This window comes from Anomaloglossus baeobatrachus, chromosome 12 (assembly GCF_048569485.1).
Source record: "Anomaloglossus baeobatrachus isolate aAnoBae1 chromosome 12, aAnoBae1.hap1, whole genome shotgun sequence".
Taxonomy (NCBI): Eukaryota; Metazoa; Chordata; class Amphibia; order Anura; family Aromobatidae; genus Anomaloglossus; species Anomaloglossus baeobatrachus.
Window position 1 is genome coordinate 103,047,687 of NC_134364.1, and position 17,764 is coordinate 103,065,450.

A 17,764-nucleotide genomic window follows, 5' to 3' on the forward strand; every position below is an offset into this window, starting at 1 on the left:
GGGAGCGAAGTGAAGCCAGCACACACAGGCAGGGCCATCGGACCCCGACTAGGCTTGGAGTCGCCGTCAACAGTCAAATCCGAGTGTGACAGGAACCCCAGGGGTTTCCTAACAGCAAAGACCCGATAGAAGGCAACCGCCCACACCGTGAGGGTATACAGCTACCGCCTAAGGCTAGAGACCCAAGGGCCAGCGCCTGCGGGCAAACGGGCTCCTCCGGCATCCATACACTGGGGAGCGGACTACCGTTGGGGATCCATCGTAGTCAAACAAGTGCACAAAGGTGCAGGGAAAGACAGCCGCCATCACCTGTCCGGGGAGAGACACTGCAGCCGGCTGCGGGACCCGTCCATCCAGCCGTTTGGTTTACCGAGGACTTTGTGCATCTCTTACTGAGTGAGTACACCCGTGCCATCCGGCACCGCGCCGCGCTGTCCCTGCAACCCTACACCTCACCAACCCTGCCTCCCCGTCACATCATCGGGCCCCGGGACCACCGACCCCTACCCACGGAGGGGGAAAACAACATCCCAGCTGCTCCCTAACATGGCTCCCGGGATCCCCGTCACCAGCAGCGGTGGTGCCCATCTTCACCACAACCCGTGGGTGGCATCACGGACTAAATCCCCCAAACCAACCACCCTTTTCACTCACAGGCGAGGAGCGCTGCTAGAGTCCCCGGATCCGGCCCACCACTCGAGCCACCGAGCAGCAGTCGCAGCAGCGCTAGACCCGAGGGTTAGCGAGCGCGGCGGCGGTGTCCTCCCCGCCCGCGACACTTGTTACTAAGGTGGGATTCTGCTGCCAGTATTGTTTACTGAGGGCACTCTGGTTACTAAGGTGGAATTCTGCTGCCAGTATTGTTTACAGAGGGCACTCTAGTTACTGAGGAGGAATTCTGCTGCCAGTATTGTGTCGCGGGCGGAGAAGGGGATGCTGCGCTCACCCACTGCTCGGGTCCGGCTGCTGCTGCTGCTCGGTGGTGGCTCTGTCGCAGGCGGGGAGGAGGGTGCCGGCACCACGCTCACCCCTCTGCTCGGGTCCGGCTGCTGCTGCTCAGTGGTGGCTCAAGCGGTGGGCCGGATCCCGGGGGTTTTCGAGCGGCACTCCTCGCCCGTGAGTGAAAGGGGTTTTGTTGGGGAGATTGTCCGTGACGCCACCCACGGTTGTGGTGATTTGTAGCACCACCGCTGCTCAATATGGGGATCCCGGGAGTGGTGATGCGGAGCAGCCAGGTGTTGCGTTGCCCCTCCATGGGTAGGGGTTGGTGATCCCGGGGCCCGGTGATGGGGTGGAAGGGTGCAGGGCTAGGTGGGCGCAGGGACGCGGGGGCAACGCTGTGCCTTGCGGCACTGTGGTACTCACTCAGCCTGAGATGTTGACACAGTTTTACGGTAAACCACACGGCTGGAAAGACGGTTCCCACGGACGGCTGCACTTGCTCTCCCAGCAGGTAACGGTGATGTCCCTCTGACCTGCACCTGATGTTTCTAAGTTGGTAGTGATGGGTTCCCACCGGTAACCCGCTCCCCGGCTTGGATTTGGGCCGGAGGAGCCCTACTTTGCCCGCAGACGCTGGCCCTGAGGAGCTGGTGCCCTGGCGGTGGCGGTGTTCCTCACTAATGGTTGGACGGTTGTCTTCAATCGGGACTTGGTTGTTGGGGGATCTACGTCCCCTTCACTGACGGATTCGGCAAATTATGGCGACTCCTAGCCTTGCCGGGGTCCGAGAGGCCCCTGCCCTGGTGCTGACTGTCCTTCGTATACTGCTCCAGACCGCCGGGCCACTACTCAACCGCGGTCCTTCCAGCAACCTCCGAGCAGTCCCACTCCAGACGATCACCGCTGTTGCTGACCTTGCTGACCTGTCCTGCACTTAGCTGGACTCACTTCAGGCCTTTCTACACTCTCTTTTGTTCCTTTTCTTCTTTGCTCCACTACTACTTCACTTTCACCTAGCTCCTCTACCACTTCCTTCTCCTTCACTCCCCTGAACTAATCTGCCTGGTTTCTCCCACCTCCAGGGCTGTGTACTCCTCGGTGGGCGGAGCCAACCGCCTGGCCCACCCCCTGGTGGGAACATCAGCTCCTGGAGGAAGGCAACAAGGATTTTGGTAGCCTTGGTGTTCCTGATTGGGATGTAGGGTGTGGTGGTGCAGTGACCTGTGACCCCTGGCTTGCCCAGGGCGTCACAGCTCGAGCGGTGGGCCGGATCCCGGGGACTCGAGCAGCGTTCCTCGCCCGTGAGTGAAAGGGGGTGGTTTGGGTTTAGGGATATTGTCCGTGACGCCACCCACGGTTTGTGGTGAGATTGGTGACACCACTGCTGCTCTGGACGGGGATCCCGGGAGCGATGACAGGGAGCAGCTTGGATGTTGGTTCTTCCCTCCGTGGGTAGGGGTTTGGTTGTCCTGGGGCCCGGTGAGGGAGGTAGGGATGAATGGCAGGCGGGTTACGGGGCCTGGTGAGGTGCAGGGTCGCAGGGGCAGCGCTTTGCCGCACGGCACGGTGGTACTCACTCAGCCAATGACGAATGCAAAGTCTCCGGTAAAACAAATGGCTGGATGGACGAGTCCCACAGACGGCTGCGGTGTCTCTCCTCCCGGCAGGTTGATGGTGACTGCCTTTCCCTGCACTTGTGTTGTGTTACGGTTCCAATGGCTTCCCACCAGTAACCCACTCCCCAGCTTGGATGGATGCCGAAGGAGCCCCTTTTGCCCGCAGGCTCTGGCCCTGGGAACTGTAGCCTTGGCGGTAACTGTGTTTCCCTCTACGGTGTGAGCTGTTGCCTTGAATCGGGTCTTGACTGCTGGGAAACCCCGGAGGTTCCCTTCGCTAACGGATTTGACCAGTTTTACGGTGACTCCTAGCCTGGTCGGGGTCTGTAAGCCCTGCCGGATGGTGCTGGCTTCTCTTCATTCTCCGATCCGGTACCGCCGGGCCACCGCCCGACCACGGTCCTTACGGTTTGCTCCAATTAGCCTCTCCTGCAGACGGTCACCACCGTCTGCCAACCTTGCTGTACCGTCCGGGCCACACACCCGGACGCCGTCAGACTGCTCCTCTATCACTTTACTTCCTCACTCCAACTCCTCTCCAAACTAATCCGATCTGCTTCCTTTTCCCGCCTCCAGGACTGTGAACTCCTCGGTGGGTGGGACCAACCGCCTGGCCCACCCCCTGGTGTGGACATCAGCCCCTGGAGGAAGGCAATAAGGATTTTGTGTTTGACTTCGGTGTGCCTGACCGGGGTGTGGGGTGTGTTGGTGTAGTTCTGTGATGACCTGGCTTGTCCAGGGCGCCACAATTGTTTACTGAGGGCACTCTGGTTACTAAGGTGGAATTCTGCTGCCAGTATTGTTTACAGAGGGCACTCTAGTTACTGAGGAGGAATTCTGCTGCCAGTATTGTTTACTGAGGGCACTCTGGTTACTGAGGAGATATTCTGCTGCTAGTATTGTTTACTGAGGGCACTCTGATTGCACTCTTTTTATTGAGGCAGAATTCTGCTGTCAGTATTGTTTACTGAGGGCACTCTGATTGCACTCTTGTTAGTGAGGGGACCTCTGCTGCCAGTATTGTTTACTGATGGGTTCTCTATTGTTATTGTTTCCACCGTCCTTAGTTTATGGTCAGTAAATGCCAGGTAGCCGCCATCAGACTTGTCTTGTTCACCACAGCTCCACACTGGTGGCCATCATCACAAAATCCCTGAAATCTGAATGATCCCGTGTCGCTTCTTATATAAAACACTGAATTTCTACATTCATCAAATCTAAATAAGCAACAAGGAAACTGGTTCCCGAAAAAAATCAATCGGGAATAAACATCTTCAGAAATTCATGATGTTTCCCTCAGCCTACATGGAAACGTGATCCTACCGTGCGGCGAGTCGGGTATCAGATGTTGCTCACTTCTAGGAAGCTTCAGGCTTCTTGTAAGACCCTTGGAAGAACCAGTAGAACTTGTTCCTCCTGGGACCAGAGAGTGAAACGCGTGGAATCCTGGAAATGAGAGGAGAAACTGAAACGTCGTGTGTCTTCCAGGAATCCCATAAGCCGGGCCGCCCTAAAGCCACAGTGAAGGAAAAGGGAAAGCAGACCCAATTAATCATCTCAATCCAGGCCCTGAGACCCATCAGCCGACAGTCTGGACACACTAAAACTGCACATCGCCATTAATATTTTACTTCATTCCTGCACGCTAGAAACCACAAGACCTTCTAATATAGGTCACACCAGATGACCTCCAAGTGTTAACCCCTCCAGTGCTGCTTCCTGTAAACTATTGCATGTCTCCGATGTTTGGGATCCTGACAAGATACGTTCTCCAGCCTAAGAACAGCAAAAATGCTCAAAAAATATGTATATTATTTTTGTATTATGGAATTTGTAAAAAATGGCCACGGTCGGCCTTAGTTTTGCTGAGGTCCTGTGTGGTACCTTCTGTCTGTGCCCGTCGTACATGAGGCATAACTATATTAGGGGAGATATGAATTTGTTAGGGCCAGGTGGACGGGTAGACCCAGGAGGTGGATCCACTGGGCCGAAAACCTTACTGAAGGCAAGGGGTCCGGTAGCCGGAGCACTACAGGTAGCAGGACAGTCCGTGCAAAAGAGTGGAATGCAGAAGTCCCTGGGACCACGGAGTCACTGATGGTAGTCCGGGTGACAAAGCTCAGGTTCGGAGGCTGAGATGTTGTCAGGCAGAGTCCGGAACCGATGGAGCGAGAGGATGGATCACCACAGGGATCAAAGATGGTACGGACTGACGGGATGGCAGATAGTCAGCGTTCGGGGTTCGGGAATCGGCAGGACCGGATGGCAAGGCAGGAGCGGCTCTAGAAGAGAGATAGGTGAGTATATCACAGAGACAAGGAGACCTTACTCCTAGCTTAGGAAACACGAAGAACAGGCCCCGCCCACTTGGACATTAAACCCCTTTATACCCTGTACCTGTGAGTTCAATTTCCTGTCAGTGGACGCTGGCCCTTTAAGAGAGGGTCAATGACCGCGCGCGCGCCCTAATGCGCATGCGCGAGGCCCGGGTGCCAGAAGCCAGGGCAGGGAGCGGTGAGCAGGAAGCAGGAGAGCCGGGCTGGGGCTGAGTAGCCGACGGGCGCCGGGAGCGAGGACCGGGCCGCCTGGGGACCGCAGGCGATGGAGGCTGGAGACCGGGGAGCGGGGGACGCCTGACAGAGGAGCCGGGGAGCGAAGCAGGGAAGCCGGGGAGCGTGGCAGGTGAGCCGGGGAGCAGAGCAGGGGACCCGGAGAGCGTGACAGAATTCACACCTGGGACCTAGTTGGCCTTAGATTGGATAAGGTACTGTGTGATACCTTCTGTTGACGCCTGTCGTACATGGTGCATACCTAAATTGGGGACAAGAGATTAAGTTGTACCTGGGACCTGGTTGGCCTTAAATTGGATGAGATCCTATTTGGTACCTTCTGTTGGCTTCATTCATACATGGGACATAACTATATTGGGGGATAGATGAAGTCACACTTGGGACCTCATTGGCCTTAGATTGGATGAGGTCCTATTTGGTACCTTCTCTTGGCTCCATTCATACATGGGACATAACTATATTGGGGGATAGATGAAGTCACGCTTGGGACCTCATTGGCCTTGGATTGGATGAGATCCTTTTGGTTCCTTCTGTTGGCTCCAAACATACATGGGCCATAACTTTATTGTGGGCAGGAAATGGAGTCACTCCTGAGACCTGGTCAACCTTCTGTTGGAGCCTGTCATACACGGGGCATAACAATATTGGGAGCAGGATATGAAGTCATCCCTGGGACCTATTTGGACCTTAAATTGGATGAGGTCCTGTTTGGTATATTCTGTTGGCATCAGTTATACACAGGGCATAATTATATTGGGACCAGGAGATGAAGTCACACCTTGGATCTGGTTGGCCTTATATTGGATTAGGTTCTGTTTGGTACCTTCTGTTGGCATTAGTCGTACACTGGGCATAACTATATTGGAAGCAAGAGTTAAAGTCACACCTGGGACCTTCACCTACAGTGAATGATCTAACTTTTTTTGGGATTCATCTGTACCGCCCCAGCAGCGGTCGAACCGCTCGGATCCGGATGTCACTGCTCATGGCTCGAGGGTCTCCGGACCTGGGTGCTCAGGGTCACACCTGAATGAAGAAGGGGGATATTTACAGGGGAGATAAATAGTTTGTGACGCCACCCGTGGTGTGCGGTAATAGGGAGTACTGACGCTGCCATTGGGAGTACCTGGGGTGATGGAGTGGGACAGCTAGATGACATTACTCTCCATGGGCAGGGAAAGACCCCGGGATGCCGGATGGTGGTGTGGGGTGCAGGGTAAGCGCAGGCTCTCTGGTTGCAGGGGTTAATCAGGTACTCACTCAGCAAGAAAGCAGATGCTGACAACGTAGAAAACCAAGTCTCTGGGTGCCGCTGCCCTCTTGGAAAGCTCGTCCGGGTCCCGTCCCCTGCAGTACTGCCTGGTGGTCTGTGGCCTGCCTCCTGGCACTGTATTTTAAAGTGTTCAGTTGGCCCATCAGCTTGGAGCTTTCTGGGCCCCACTCCCTGCTAAGAGTAGCAGAGGAGCTTGCTCTCAGGAGCTCATGCTTGGGATTTCAGTGGGCTGCTTTGCTTGTGTGACGCCCCTGGACTATTCAGGTCATCACAGGGTACTGCACGCTCTTTCTCTTCAGTGCAGGATTCAATCCCCCATGGTTCTGGGTCTCCGTCCTCCAGTGTTGCCTCCTGTCAGGTACACCAGTGTGCTGCTTAGGCTGGAACAGGGCCGCCCACTTAGGGGTCAGACAGGAAGGTGGGAGGTGTCCAGTTCAGTCGAGTAGTAGCCGTCGAGCTGTGGGGAGATCTCAGGAAGCTGGGAGTTGGAGTTGGAGCTCCCAGTTGCGCTAGTGTCGCGGGCGGCGGGGCACTGTGCTCACCACGCTCGGGTCCGGCGCTGCTGCTACTGCTGCTCAGTGGCTCGAGCGGTGGGCCGGATCCGGGGACTCGAGCGGCGCTCCTCGCCCGTGAGTGAAAGGGGTGGTTTGTTGGTGTATAGGATGTCGGTTTGTGATACCACCCACTGTGTGTGGTGAGGTTGGGGCACCACCGCTGCTCTGTATGGGGATCCCGGGAGCGATGACAGGGAGCAGCTGGGATGTTTTCCTCCCCTCGGTGGGTAGGGGGAGTTTGGTAGTCCCGGGGCCCGGAGTTGTTGTCTGTAAGGTGGATTGCGGGGCCTGGCCAGGTGCAGGGTCGCGGGGCAGCGCAGTGCCAGATGGCACGGTGGTACTTACTCAGCCAGTAACGCACACGGAGTCTCTGGTAAAACAAACGGCTGGATGGACGAGTCCCACAGACGGCTGCGACGGTCACTCCCGGTAGGTTGGCGGTAACTGTCTCTCCCTGCACCGGTGTTATGTTCTCGGCCCCGATGGCTTCCCACCGGTAACCCGCTCCCCAGCGGTATATTTGCCGAAGGGGCCCCTTTTGCCCGCAGGCGCTGGCCCTGGGAACCCTAGCTGTGGCGGTAGCTGTATTTCCCTTCACGGTTGAGCGGTTGCCTTCAGTCGGGTCTTTACTGCTGGGAAACCCCGGAGGTTCCCGTCGCTGACGGATTTGACCGGTTTAACGACGACTCCAAGCCTGGTCGGGGTCCGTAGGCCCTGCCGGATGGTGCTGGCTTCTCTTCGCTCCCTGATCCGGTACCGGCGGGCCACCACCCATCCCCGGTCCTTACGGTTGTGCGTCAATCGGCCTCTCCTGCAGACGGTCACCACCGTCTGCCAACCTTGCTCTCAGGTGCCCGGGCCACGTACCCGGACACGGTCAGTCTGCTCCTCCACTACTACTTCCCTCACTCCAACTCTTAACTGAACTCCCTTTTCCCGCCTCCAGGACTGTGAACTCCTCTGTGGGAGGAGCCAAACGCCTGGCTCCGCCCCACCTGGTGTGGACATCAGCCCCTGGAGGGAGGCAACAAGGATTTGTGTCTGACTTTGATGTTCCTAACCGGGGTGTGGGGTGTGTTGTTGCAGTACCTGTGACGTCCTGGCTTGTCCAGGGCACCACATTCCCCCTTGGTTAAACGCAGACCGTCCGCGGGCTACTCGTCCATCACCGGTTTTATTTTCACAACTGTAAAAAAGTGGAAAAACATACAAAACACAAGCATTTTAAAAACTTCCCTCACGGGAGGCACTTTCTTAACGTTACAAGCATTTTTATTAACGGTACGGCTTCCGCTCTCCCCCCGCCCAAACAACCTGGCCCTGATGCTGCCCCTAAGAAGTGGGCAGCACCCCTTGCCCCAGTCCAAAACCAAATTGCCCGAGCAGGTACGGTCTCTTTCAGTGGACCCGCGTCCATGGGGACCCCTGACCCCCCGGAGGATTGCCACCGGTTACGGTAGTGGCGGGCCTGTACCATCCATTTCCTCCAGGCCCATCCTCCCAAATCAGCCTCTCCGGAGGCGGTCATGGCAACAAGCCAACATTTTATTTACATGCCACAAGTTTGTGGTTGGCCTGCAAGTTCTCGGGCTTGTCCGTAAGAAGTTCCTTACGCAACGGTTGCAGAAGGTCCCAACGGGGACTAGTTGCCGGCAACGGCCGATTCAATCACGGTGCTAATCTGGTCACAGTTCAGTTGATTACTTTTCTTATCATTCAGTTACATTCAACAACATCACAATGGTGCGGGTGGTCCCAACGGGGACTGTTTGCAGCAGGGGACCGCTGCCATCACTCCGGATCCACTCCACTTGGCGGGGGAGGGGGCTGGGTTGGTGCTTGAGGCTTTTGGCCTCCTCTCAGCCTAGCGTCCAGGGCAATCCAGCCCCTCTCCCCGCAGTGCCGGGTATAGGTGACAAGGTCACCGGGAAGCAAGTTGCGGCTTGGGTGATCCTCCGGCAGGTGATTATTCACGACCCTCCGGGCTATAAAAACTTCGGCCTCCAGGCCCGGTTCAAAAATGAAGCCGTATCCCCTACGGACGTCGAACCTCCTCACTTGCCCCTCGTACCTTGGGCCCCACACTTGGAAGGTGGCCCTGCGGAGGTTCTCCTTCTCTCTTATTGTGCGGGCTACCAGCTCCGCCTTTCTCTTCTCCCTCTCCGCGATTTCTTGGCCCAACGGTGTCGGCTCCCTGTCCCAGTAAAGGGCTATTGCGGGCCCCTGCACACGGGTCGGGCCCCGCGTGACCTCCTTTACGCTGCCCATGACTGGCGTTCAGGGTGGGAGGTCCCGCGGTGTCATGGCCTGGGGCGCTGCCTCACAGCAACGACCCGGCGCAGCCTCAGCTGAGGCGTGGGGAATGGGTACAGGGAGTTTCTCCCCGCTTGACCTTTGTCTCTTTCTGCACGGGGCAAGCTGCCGGAGTCGGTTCGGGCCTCGGCACGGTCACTGCGTGTGCCTCTGGGACATTTCCGGTAACAGGCTCGGCTTTTGGTACCTTCCAGGGGAGCGGTTCCGGACGGTCACGGGCCTCGGCTGCAGGTCAGTCCGCTTGGGCGGATTGGCAGGGTACGGGTAGCGGGAGAGGCAGCAGGGCGAGCAGGTGCAGACCGGGCCCCTCAGCCACGATGGCCGACCCTATATGGATACAGGGGCGTGGGTCGCTTACCCGCTCTTCCAAAACTTCCTCCGCCTCGCGTCTCTGTATGGCCGCCACCACATCCGCCATGTCTGCCTCCCACTTCTCCAAGAGGAGCTGCACTCGGATCTGCAGTCGGCTATGCAGCTGAGCGGTCCGGACCTCCACCCAGGCCGCGGTGCCGGGCGCGGGGGCTATGGTGCTGCTGGTCGGACGGTGCATCGCTGCGGCGGCCTCTTCCAGGAACCAAAAGATGGCCGCAGGGTCCTGGCGTCCTTGCTTTTATAGCCGCGGTCTACATGCGGCCGGACGCCATTCGTGCCCCCTTGGTTTCTTTCCGGCACCTCCTCTTCAGGGGCGGAGCTTCGGCTTTCGCGCCTCCACTGCTCGGGAAGACATTCGAGCAGGGACTTTTCGCGCCCAAGATGGCGGCTTCCGAAAATTTTTGGCCGGACACCTCCGGCGGGACACAAGGCGCACTTCTACCAGGCGGTAGAACGGTAGGGATCCTGTTCGTGACGGCAAGTTGTCGCGGGCGGCGGGGCGCTGCGGTCACCACGTTCGGGTCCGGCGCTGCTGCTACTGCTGCTCGGTGGCTCGAGCGGTGGGCCGGATCCGGGGACTCGAGCGGCGCTCGTCGCCCGTGAGTGAAAGGGGTGGTTTGTTGGTGTATGGGATGTCGGTTTGTGACGCCACCCACGGTGTGTGGTGAGGTTGGGGCACCACCGCTGCTCTGTACGGGGATCCCGGGAGCGATGACAGGGAGCAGCTGGGATGTTTTCCTCCTCTCCGTGGGTAGGGGGATTTTGGTAGTCCCGGGGCCCGGAGTTGTTGTCTGTAAGGTGGATTGCGGGGCCTGTCCAGGTGCAGGGTCGCGGGGCAGCGCAGTGCCAGACGGCACGGTGGTACTTACTCAGCCAGTATCGCACACGGAGTCTCTGGTAAAACAAACGGCTGGATGGACGAGTCCCACAGACGGCTGCGACTGTCACTCCCGGTAGGTTGGCGGTAACTGTCTCTCCCTGCACCGGTGTTATGTTCTCGACCCCGATGGCTTCCCACCGGTAACCCGCTCCCCAGCGGTATATTTGCCGGAGGAGCCCCTTTTGCCCGCAGGCGCTGGCCCTGGGAACCCTAGCTGTGGCGGTAGCTGTATTTCCCTTCACGGTTGAGCGGTTGCCTTCAGTCGGGTCTTTACTGCTGGGAAACCCCGGAGGTTCCCGTCGCTGACGGATTTGACCGGTTTAACGGCGACTCCAAGCCTGGTCGGGGTCCGTAGGCCCTGCTGGATGGTGCTGGCTTCTCTTCGCTCCCCGATCCGGTACCGGCGGGCCACCGCCCGTCCCCGGTCCTTACGGTTGTGCGTCAATCGGCCTCTCCTGCAGATGCTCACCACCATCTGCCAACCTTACTCTCAGGTGCCCGGGCCACGTACCCGGACACGGTCAGTCTGCTCCTCCACTACTACTTCCCTCACTCCAACTCTTAACTGAACTCCCTTTTCCCGCCTCCAGGACTGTGAACTCCTCGGTGGGAGGAGCCAACTGCCTGGCTCCGCCCCACCTGGTGTGGACATCAGCCCCTGGAGGGAGGCAACAAGGATTTGTGTCTGACTTTGATGTTCCTAACCGGGGTGTGTTGTTGCAGTACCTGTGACGTCCTGGCTTGTCCAGGGCGCCACACTAGTGCCCCCGATCTCTGAGCTTAGTGGGAACAGTCCATATAGGCCCTGTCCTCCGCAGGTTAATTGCCAGGTTGCTTGAAGCTTCTCCCCGACCTAGGGTCCATGTACCCCGATGTGCTTTCGGTCCCAGCCCGGGTATTGAACTGCAGCTGCTGGCTATCCTCCAAGACTAGACAAGCACCCAGTTCCAATCTCCCGCGACCGGGTCTGATTCCTCCTGGTCCAGACCACCATCTGCGACCTAGTCTGCTTTTCCTCTGGGAGCTCCAACTCCCAGCTTCCTCGAGCTCCTCACTGCTCGAGGGCCACCACTGTTCTTTTTGCTCCCCTGGAGCCGACAGCTCGAGGGCTACTACTCAACTGAACTTGTCACCTCCCATCTCCCTGCCTGACCCTAAGTGGGCGGCCATATTCCAGCTTAGCAGCCCACTGGTGTGCCTGACAGGTGTGGTGCGAGGTGTAACTAGGATTTGTGAATGCTGGTGGAGGCAACACTGCAGGATAGAGACCCAGAACCATGGGGGGTTGAGCCCTGCACGGGGAGAGAAAGATTGTGCACAACCCTGTAACGACCTGACTAGTCCAGGGCGTCCCACATCTTTGGCAATTTGAAGCAAATACTTTGCCAGTCAGAAAGCCTCATGAATGACTAGAGTAGTACACATGGTCAGAGTATGGAATGGCCATGGGTTCTCTGACCAGAACTCTAGAAGATCATAGACATATTTGGCTGTCCTGTTACTGTCGCGGGCGGGGAGGAGGGTGTCAGCACACTACGCTCACCCCCTTCTGCTCGGGTCCGGCGGTGGCTGCTCAGTGGTGGCTCGAGCTGTAGGCCGGATCCCGGGGGTTCTCGAGCGGCACTCCTCGCCCGTGAGTGAAAGGGGTTTGTTGGGTGTGGGGATTGTTTATTGTCCGTGACGCCACCCACGGTTGTGGTGATTTCACCACCGCTGCTCAATATGGGGATCCCGGGGATGGTGATGCGGAGCAGCCAGGTGTTGCGTTGCCCCTCCGTGGGTAGGGGTTGGTGATCCCGGGGCCCGGTGATGAGATGGAAGATGCAGGGCCTGGTGGGCGCAGGGACGCGGGGGCAGCGCTGTGCCTTGCGGCACTGTGGTACTCACTCAGCCTGAGACGTTGACACAGTTTTACGGTAAACCACACGGCTGGAAAGACTGTTCCCACGGACGGCTGCACTTGCTCTCCCAGTAGGTGACGGTGATGTCCCTCTGACCTGCACCTGATGTTTCTAAGTTGGTAGCGATGGGTCCCCACCGGTAACCCGCTCCCCGGCTTCAAGCTGGACCGGAGGAGCTCTACTTTGCCCGCAGACGCTGGCCCTGAGGAACTGGTGCCTTGGCGGTGGCGGTGTTCCTCCTTAATGGTTGGACTGTTGCCTTCAATCGGGACTTGATTGTTGGGGGATCTACGTCCCCTTCACTGACGGATTCGGCAAATTATGGCGACTCCTAGCCTTGCCGAGGTCCGAGAGGCCCCTGCCCTGGTGCTGACTGTCCTTTGCACGCTGCTCCAGACCGCCGGGTCACTACCCGTCCGCGGTCCTTCCAGGAACTCCCGAACAGTCACCCCTCTGGACAGTCACCGTCGTTGCTGACCTTGCTGACCCTGTCCTGCACACAGCTGGACTACTTCAGGCTTTTCACTCTCTTTCTTTCCTGTCAACACTCTTACTGTCCTCCTTTACCACTTTACTTCCTTCACTTCTACTTGTTTACTCCTCACTCAAGCCCTGCCTGGGCTAAACTGCCACTCCTTCCACTTCCTCCTCCAAACTCTATCTTAGCTGGTACTTCCTGCCTCCAGAGCTGTGAACTCCTTGGTGGGCGGAGCCAACCGCCTGGCCCACCCCCTGGTGTGAACATCAGCCCCTGGAGGAAGGCAACAAGGATTTTAGTTTAGCTTTGGTGTTCCTAACTGGGATGTAGGGTGTGGTGGTGCAATGACCTGTGACCCCTGGCTTGCCCAGGGCGTCACATTCCCCCTTAGCAAAATGCAGACCGTCCACGGGCTGCCCGTCCAACACCGGTTTTATTTTTCTGAAAAATATAACATTGTAAACAGTAACATATATACATTTTTAATGAATCTTCCCATAACGGGAGGCACATTTACTTAACGTTGCAAACGGTTTACGGTTACGGTTTCCGCTCTCTCCCACCCAAGCAACCTGGCCCTGATGCTGCCCCTAAAGCCCAGGCAGCACCCCTTGACCCACAGTCCAGCACAAGTTACCCGAGCGGGATCTGTCCTTCCCCTCCAGAGGGTAGCCACCGGTTCCTTTGGTGGCTGGGCCCCAGCCTGCTCTGCTGAGGGCCCTTCCTCCAACCTGCCTCTCCGGAGGCGGCAACTGCGGAAAACGGTAACGGCAAACAACTTATTTACAAGCCACTTAACGTTTGTGGTTGCCCTGCAAGTTCACGGGCTTGTCCATGGATAGTTCCCATGCTAAGCAATTTTTAAACAGTCCCCACGGGGACAACGGTGTCGGCTCCGGCTGGTTCAATCACGGTTAATCAGGTCATCTCTCGGTTTCATTTCACTTATCATTTTTCAAACTTTTAAACTTTCAAACTTTTAAACAACTCAGTGGTGGTCCCAACGGGGACTGCTGCAGCGGGCATCCGCTGCCCTTGAGGCGGCTACCACCGCAGGGGGTCGGCCCACTCAGGGACCGAACGGTACATGGGGTTCTCCTTCCATTGGCAGTTCAACCCCAAACCACTGACAGCCGCTGGGAATGACGGCAGAGGCAGCGCACTTGGAACCTCTTCTTCCATCAACGGCATTCTCTCCGGCCCCCAGGCCGCGGCGCTGATGTCCGTCTCCCACTCAATCAGGGCTGGTTCGGGGGTTTGGGTGGACTGGTCGCGACGCGGCACGGCCGCAGCGGCCCCTTGCTCACGGGCACCCACTACGGCAACCATCCTGCGCATCTCTGCCTTCCAGTCCATCAACTGCTGCAGGCTCTGCGCCCTCACCTTCACGCAGAACTGGCCCTACTCCCGCTCCAGCCACGCAGCGGTCCCGGCGGGGAGTTCACCCGGGCCGCAATCCTCAAAAGCTACTCCGCCTCGTTTCCCCCAGAGCTTGGGTACTCCGGTGGCGGGTATTCCCGCACTCCAATTCGAGGACGCCGCCATTTCTCCATCCGCGTCCCCCTTAGCTTCTTTCCGGCCCCTCCTCTATTGGGGCGGAGTTTTGGCCTTCGCGCCTCTGCTACTCGAGAAGACGCTCGAGCGGGAACTTTTCGCGCCAAAGATGGCGACTTCTGGAATTCTTCAGCCGGATACCTCCGGCGGTCACAAGGCGCACCTCTACCCAACGGCAGAGCGGTAAGATCCTGTTCGTGACGCCAAGTTGTCGCGGGCGGGGAGGAGGGTGTCAGCACACTACGCTCACCCCCTTCTGCTCGGGTCCGGCGGTGGCTGCTCAGTGGTGGCTCGAGCTGTAGGCCGGATCCCGGGGGTTCTCGAGCGGCACTCCTCGCCCGTGAGTGAAAGGGGTTTGTTGGGTGTGGGGATTGTTTATTGTCCGTGACGCCACCCACGGTTGTGGTGATTTCACCACCGCTGCTCAATATGGGGATCCCGGGGATGGTGATGCGGAGCAGCCAGGTGTTGCGTTGCCCCTCCGTGGGTAGGGGTTGGTGATCCCGGGGCCCGGTGATGAGATGGAAGATGCAGGGCCTGGTGGGCGCAGGGACGCGGGGGCAGCGCTGTGCCTTGCGGCACTGTGGTACTCACTCAGCCTGAGACGTTGACACAGTTTTACGGTAAACCACACGGCTGGAAAGACGGTTCCCACGGACGGCTGCACTTGCTCTCCCAGTAGGTGACGGTGATGTCCCTCTGACCTGCACCTGATGTTTCTAAGTTGGTAGCGATGGGTCCGCACCGGTAACCCACTCCCCGGCTTCAAGCTGGACCGGAGGAGCTCTACTTTGCCCGCAGACGCTGGCCCTGAGGAACTGGTGCCTTGGCGGTGGCGGTGTTCCTCCTTAATGGTTGGACTGTTGCCTTCAATTGGGACTTGGTTGTTGGGGGATCTACGTCCCCTTCACTGACTGATTCGGCAAATTATGGCGACTCCTAGCCTTGCCGGGGTCCGAGAGGCCCCTGCCCTGGTGCTGACTGTCCTTTGCACGCTGCTCCAGACCGCCGGGTCACCACCCGTCCGCAGTCCTTCCAGGAACTCCCGAACAGTCACCCCTCTGGACAGTCACCGTCGTTGCTGACCTTGCTGACCCTGTCCTGCACACAGCTGGACTACTTCAGGCTTTTCACTCTCTTTCTTTCCTGTCACCTTTCTTGCTTTCCTCCTTTACCACTTTACTTCCTTCACTTCTACTTGTTTACTCCTCACTCAAGCCCTGCCTGGGCTAAACTGCCACTCCTTCCACTTCCTCCTCCAAACTCTATCTTAGCTGGTACTTCCTGCCTCCAGAGCTGTGAACTCCTCGGTGGGCGGAGCCAACCGCCTGGCCCACCCCCTGGTGTGAACATCAGCCCCTGGAGGAAGGCAACAAGGATTTTAGTTTAGCTTTGGTGTTCCTAACTGGGATGTAGGGTGTGGTGGTGCAATGACCTGTGACCCCTGGCTTGCCCAGGGTGTCACATTACTAAGTATCTTGTTTCAGACCTTCAAAGTTGAAGTATGGCATTGTCCTGTCTCCTGACCCCAACTCATATATGCCTATGATCCTTTTGAGTTATATTATTTGCAAAGGGTACCATAATTTAAAGCTTGTGGCTCCCAATGACATTGTTGCGGGCGGGGGCCGCTGCCGCTTCCCTGGGGCCCGCTCGGATCCGAGTTCGCTGCTGCGGCTCGAGTGTTGACCGGACCCGGGCACGCACGGCCGCCCTTCCTCACAACCGTCGAAAAAGGGGGTTATGTACAGGGGGAAATGTCTGTGACGCCACCCGTGGGTTGCGGTGAGGCATGGTGACACCGCCGCTGCCTGGTGATGGGGCGCCCGGAGCTGGTGGAAAGGGGCAGCTAGATGGGATCCCCTCTACAGGTAGGGGAGGTGTAGTCCCGGGGCCCTGTGTCGGTACACGGGAGTGATGGCTGCTGGAGGTGGCGTGCCTGATTGGACCGGGGGTCAGTGGTGTACTCACAGTTCAGTAATTTCACACAAGTCCAGTGGTACACCAAGTTGCCAGTGACTGGCTGCCGTTGGAGGGTGTATTTGGGTACCATACCCTGGTTAGTGGACAGGTGTCCCTTCCTCCTGCACGCTGTGTTTGTCTCTGCTGTTGGACGACTTTGCATGGAACAGAAAAGTCCACTCCCGGTTTTGTATGTATTTGGGAGCTGTGTCCCGCGAAATCTGACCCTTGGGATCTCTGTGGGTTCTGACGGACACCCTATCCCCTGCGTTGGGCTTCCGTTTCGCTCTCTGGGCTTCTATATAACAAGGCCTGAAACCTTGTCCCCGGATGGTCAATTGACAAGGGGGTTTGCAACCTTTCTCGCCCTAGGGTCCGGGTACCCTGACTGTGCACGGCCTCTGGACCGGATTCCCGCTGTCGTCACCAGCGGGCTACAACCCTGCCCCGGTCCACTTTAGGTCTCCCACGACCGGATCTCCGTCTCCTGTGGCCCTGTCCACTGTCTGCCACCTAGCCGGGTAGTCCAGGGGCCCATACCCCTGACTACACTGCACAGTCTGCACTTGACTTCCACTCACTACAACTCCACTCGACTTAACTGTCGTGTTCCCGCCTCTGACACCTCAGGACCCATCCGCCTGATCCCACCCACTGGTGTGTCCCTATTATCACAAGGGGGTGGCTAGGCTTTAATCGCTGTGTGTTGTGTGATGCCCTGGAAAAACCAGGTAGTCACAAATAAGCCCCCGCATAACACCTTCACTCACTAGGAAACATACACCCAACCAGAAACCCTAGTCACCCACCTTAGGGAAAGATAGACACACCAGTGGGCATGACAAGGCAGTTGGGACACGCCCACCCAGGGGTCCAGACAGCCCGGGGCGGGAAAACAGTTGAGTGGAGTTAGTAGTTCAGTTTGGCGAGGAGTGTGGGCTGGAGCTAAGTGTAGCTCCAGCAGGAAAGTTCAAGTTAAACGGTACCAGGGTAGGAGCCCTGGTGTCACTGGCTAGGAGGCAGATGGTGGTCTCCGTCAGCAGGAGACGGGAAGACGGCTCGGCAGAACCGAGGTGGACCGGGACAGGGTTGTAGCCCGCTGGTACCAACACGGGGAACCGACCCGGAAACCGTAGCACAAAGGGGGGTACTCGGACCCTGAAGCCAGAACCGGAAACAAGCAGACTGGTTAATTCACCAATTGAGGCCAGGACTAGAGGTTCTGTCCCACCCAAAGTCCCTCATAGAAGACAACAGCCCACCGATAGGGATAAGAGGTCACCACCAGGGCCCATAGATCCCACGGACCAGCATCTGCGGGCATGGCTCCTTAGGCCACATCCAGCCGG